This window comes from Saccostrea cucullata, unplaced genomic scaffold (assembly GCF_032062105.1).
Source record: "Saccostrea cucullata isolate Sc308-1 unplaced genomic scaffold, CSIRO_AGI_Scuc_v1 ctg1663, whole genome shotgun sequence".
Lineage (NCBI taxonomy): Eukaryota > Metazoa > Mollusca > Bivalvia > Ostreida > Ostreidae > Saccostrea > Saccostrea cuccullata.
This window is the reverse complement of record NW_026940815.1, coordinates 92,064-98,063: the sequence shown is the minus strand read 5'-3', so window position 1 is coordinate 98,063 and position 6,000 is coordinate 92,064.

Here is a 6,000-nt window from a genome sequence, read left to right as displayed (position 1 = left end):
TTTTTTCCTACCGTACTTGTCAAATAGATTTAGAAATACCATCATAGTTAGCATTATGTGGTATGAGCAAACACATCGCATTTCTAGTACATGTAGCCCAAAAGGTCATGTTTGGGGGAAAAAAATAGAAAAATATCAATAAAGTATAATGTGTAATGAAGTATACACAGTGCGTTGAGTTTTAGGTCTTTTGAAACTAAATGTCCATAAATATTCATTGTCATCATATCTACGTTAGTTAGATGTCGGAACTGGCAGGGTTAGGGGAGGGGTTTAGGCGGTTAACTTCAAACCCCACCCCTTACCCCACTCCACACACACACATACACTTTTTGCAAAGATAGGTACTAGCTAGAATACATGCATTGATCAACCCAGGCATTTTTTTTTTCAAAGTGCATGCGTTAAAATGGTCAATATTTATGCACTTTGAAAAGAAATACTTTTTCTAAAATGTGTTACATATAACTGTCCCAAAGAAGATGGGTGCATTTGGCGAGTGATCTGCAGGAATCATTTGTAAGAAACATTTATGGTTTAAATGTCCATGATTTGGTTGGCTGAACATAGCTGATCAGATTTTTCAAGCACGTCAATAGGTTTTTTTCTCATTTAGTTTGAAAGACCGTGGTACGGTGTAGTACCTAAACGGTTGCTATCAGCAAAAATTGCGCGTTCTTTACTGCTATCCGAAAGTTGAGCGGTTGCTAGTGGAAAAAATGGACGAAATTGTAAGTGTTTTTCTTCGCTGGCTCAACAAAATGGTTAATAATTCAATTATTAAAGTTTAGCTGCTTAGTATTTCACCTTTACGGAACGCTACATAACTTTTAAAACTAACGTGTATATTTAAAATTTCAATGAATTAAAGGATTGCTGATATAAAAGACGAAAACTGTCGAAAGCGTTGGACAAATTTACATGCACGTAAGAAATATATTGAAATTGCGTCAAAATTTTTAGATATTTGATAAAAGTGAATCGACAGTTCTTTGTGTATTTGTTAATATTATTGGTTATTTTATAACATTGCCAGCTTTGATTGGTTTCTTAAAATCTATAGCGCTTTTATTCGAAGAAACTTCTGTTACGGCTACTATTAGACAACAGCACCGGTTACTATTGGAAAAGGTTTAAGTTTTCAAATTTTATGAAATCACATCCTCAATTAACATCTGTTATGCAATTATAGTTAAGGAAACTATATTCTAAATGTTCCTTCTATATTATTTCTAAATGATTGACTTGCCGTGTGTGTTACTTTCGATCTTTGTTTATTTGTATGACTTGAAAAGTGGAGTTTCTATGTACACTGTACACATATATGCGTCGGAACGGGGAGGGGGGTCTAAGCCTTACCCTTTTTTGCAAAGATAAATGTATACATAATATAGCCTAATAGGCATTGAAAACTGGGGCAAATCTATGGTTTATTTGTTTAGCCCGCCCCCTTTCAATTTGCTTCCGACGCCCATGATACATGCGCATACAAAACTGTTAGCATTAATTCATGTGACCATTGAATTTATTGTATTCCAACTGTGTAATTATGCCAGATTGGTAAAATGAACGGCTTTTTAAGGTTTGTAGATTGATAACATTTTGTTATTCACGAATAGTAAGTGATAGTCAAATTGATTAAAAAAAAAAAAAAAAAAAAACACAAAGTTTTGGAATTCAAAAAATCAGAATTATCGTTCCGCAAACCACGGGAGATTCTTTTTTCTGAAATGTTTACTTAGCCTACATATCCAAACATAAACTTACAGATTTTAAATCTCTATCTGATAAAAAAAATCTGAATTGAAAAATGAATAAACCTCACATAAAGTTTTGACCAGTGTCCAACGTCGATAATTAATCCAGCAAAGTGCACCTAAGAGCAAAGCATAAACAAAATAATATGTATGATTTACATATGAGCTTACATTATAGTCCACATTTTGTGTAAGTAGGATGTTTATATGATGTACATGTTCGTTTAAGAACAAAGGGGGGGGGGGGGGTTCTGCCCTTCTTTCACCTTTTTTGTTAAGAAAATTTTCTGTAAATAAAAAAAATGTTGTAGTACTGTTCAACTCTTCAAATCCAAAAATTATGAATTTATTGAAATAATGAAAATATGTTAAGTCAATTTACAAGAAATTTGACTTCACAAAGAATTGGAAGCCGTCTATCTTAAAAATCCTTCTTTCTTTTTGGGCGGGGTGGGGGTGAGGGACTGGGGCTTGTCTTTTTTTTACCTAGATAAATTAAAGAACTTGCCAAAATATTAATAGGACGAGGGGGTCGATGTTTTGAATATTGCGTGTATACATGCGAGTAACAGGCATGTCCGCCCCCCTCCATTTTGTTCTAAGCATAACCTTTACTTTTTAAAATGTTTATTGAAAGGCCTGTTGACTTTCTTCCAAGCAAAACACCCCCCCCCCCTCTCCCTTACACAAACACACCCTTTTTATTTCAGTATAATCAAAGAAGGGTAGTCGCTAGCGCGTGAAAAAAAATGTTACTGAAAGAAGTTCGACAATTTTCCTTTTTAAGCGGTTAGCTCGCTAACCGCTTTATGGCATGGGCTCAAAAAAACCGGAAACTTCCATAAAGCGCTACCTATCGACATCGCTTTATCGCACGTAACCTTATCCTTCTGCAACCAAAAACGGACACTTCCACAAGGCGCTACCTATCGACAACGGTAACTTCAGCAAAGCGCTTCCTATGATTTGTATACCGTTGGCGTAATACGCCCCCTGGTGAGAGATTGACAATATGCTGTGTATGAAGAGTGGCTATTATAACGATTATATCGAATTCTTATTAGTATTTACCAAAGCATTGACAATACTTAGAACACTTACTTCAAAGAACTGAGAATTAGGTCCTTATTACATGTACATCGTGCGATCGCGATTTATAGCAAATGTTAGTTTATTTTTGAAAGTTGAACGCTACGGTTTATTATACAGCAGGTTGAAGGTTATTACAGACTGCAAAAACATATCAGCAAATCTCTCGATCGAGTTTGATTTTCCTTGCCAAAGTATTAAGAAACACCATTTATTAAGTTAAGTAATACCTGAAAAACGCTTTTATAAAAACACCGAATGCATCTGTAAGTTTTACACTTTTTGTAACGTTTTTATGGAAACAATAGGATTACCTCCACAATGAAACGTTTGTTTTTCTTCTCTTTTCTTCTCTGTCTAATAAACAGATTATAAAAGCTCTGCTCCCAGGGGTAAATTCTCTACTCCGTCTTTGATAATTTATTACAAACGATCATAAGGGATCACTTACTTTTAGTTTTGAAAATAATAATGGGGCACTTAAAGTAGTAAAATTAATTTTGAAAAATAAAATGGAGAAATATATATTAATTTTAATCAGCATTTTGATCTCTAAAAATCAACCGATATTATTTTCACAGAAGAATGAGGTATGAAAAATTTTGGAAATTAGCAAAAATTTAAAATATATTCTTAATGCTTATTTATAAGTTTTGAAAATTTGATCAATTCCTAGGGAACGTATTATTAGCTGTGAAAATACTTTTAAAATTTGAATTTGTCCAATTTGTCGATTATTGTTTTTAGCGTTTGAGAAGAATTAAATTAAAATACAGGTGTTTAGAGGCACATTGATAGAAAAGAAATCAGTGTATATTGTTTAACCGACATATTGAAGAAAGTGACACTGATAACTTCTTAAGTTACACTGATTTTTAGTGTACATTTGAATGTTTAAATACTAGTATTGATTGATTAGACAACTTTCCTTTTCACGTTTTATTTGAGAACAATATTGCATGAAGAGTATATGGCAAATACACATTATATGTACTTATCTAGACATATTGTGCAAGACTTCTTTTAAATTATTCTCATATACCATTTACTTTATTTGAACATTTACTTGTTTGAAAAGTCAATAAAGTACATTTCATAAAGCTTGATAATCTTGTTTACTCGCCAGTCTTCCCGTAGCAGTAGTAGTTTATAATATTACTAAACGGAAGTATTCAGTATCTGTATCAAAATACAGAATGATCAATGATCGATTTAAGAAGAAAAGCTGACTCCTGAAAGTTCAAGAGGTGGGATCCGTTGCCTAGAAGAAGTAAGCATCCCTCGTTGACAGGTTAATTATATAGCTGCGATGAGCCTACACAACTGAAGCTCTCTGATATCAATTCATTTACAAAGTCTCTGCTCAGCCATCCTTTTTTCTCTGACTAGCCAGCTGTAGATCTACACTACTCCAAATCCATTAATCTAACGAATTTAACTTGTCATTTTTTTAGTTGTTTGCTATAGTAGGCTTTACAATTACCTAATTTCAGATTCAATAGAGCATAAAAGACAATTAAATTTTCAACATCAACATAATTGTTTTCATCCAGAGAACAATTGGATGCCATCAAGAGAGAACTTTTAAAAATGCACTCCCTGTCTTTCAAACTGAAGAAATCTCATGTTTAAATTTTGAAACATGCATTTCAATCTAATTAAAATTTATTTAAATGTTCCAAATCCGCTACCACTTCTGAAACATCTAACATCCCATTCGGGGTCACATCAGAGCGACCTTTCGATTATGAATACATGTACAAGTAAACACAAACACTTTGGCCATGTAAATTCAAGTCTCGGTAAACAATTCTCAAATTAATTCCACGGCTACATATCATCATTATTGATACTGTCTTACGTTGAATTAAAGTAATTTTGGAATAAATTTCATGTATATTCTGCAGTCTGGCATCTGAACGTGAATAATGCAAACGGAAGAGCACAAACTACACAAGATACCCCACACATCATACATAAAACAGCTTGTGCAATGCATATTTTTTTTACTACAAAACTCCTCGGGTGTTTTGGTTTGGTGGTGAAAACAAGAAACCCATCTGAACTATAAGCCAGGATTTCGGAGGAACCATTTTCTTTGGCTAATCGAAGATTCACTCTTACATGACCCCAAATAGGATGTTGTTAGATGTTTGAGAAGCAGTAGCGGATTCGGAACATCTAATTTTAATTAGATTGCATCCATCTGTGACATCAGTTTGGAATGTTATTGGTTTTACTATTAAGTAAAGTATTACAAAAACAGAATGTCTGGGTTTTTTTCTCTGATGACATTGGACAAAGATATGCATACTTAAATACCATCATTTTATGCACTTTTTCGGTACATATTAGATAAAAGCATGCTAACCGCTTTTCAGTACTTTCAGTACTTTGATTTTTCCATGTCAGTTCTTTTATAGATTAGAACTTTTCTGCCCCCCCCCCCCTCCCCGCCCCCGCCTTTTAAAATCGAAGTTACGTCCCTGAGTTAAGTTGGTAAAAGTCCATTGCATATATAATAGGAATCGTATTTTACATGCAATTTGGGATATTTAACATTTATATTTTATGCATTTGCTACCATTTAATTTAATATTTAATTGATGGAAATAAGAGATATTTTCAAATAGCAACCGATGAGATGTTTTCAGTTTATAGCCGGTGCAATATATGCTAAGACTCTGATAGCAACCGTAACTTTAAATCAAAGTACTGAAAGTACTGGGAAGCGCTAAGCAATTTGCTATTTGAAATTCATCAGATTTTATTTAATTTGAATTGCCTGTTGTATTAGAATTTATACAGTATCTTGAGAGTGCTGCTGCACTAGGCCGAGAACAATTGTTTGATACATAAACAAACATGTTAGGATATGAAAGAATGACTGCACTTAAGGACATTATTTGGAACTTTTTCGGCTACCCATTTTAAGCTTAACATTACAATATATCGCTAAATTAATCTATGATTAATGTGCAAGCATATGCTTTTGATATTTATTTCTAGAATTTTTCGTCATGCATATTTCTATAATTACATACAACGCTATTGAAAAGAACATGTTTAAGCCATAAATTCCCGAAAATTGAACTGGACCGCTTTCGATTTTAAGGTCGCAGCAAAGGGGCGGAGACATTTAAATCGCGTGGAA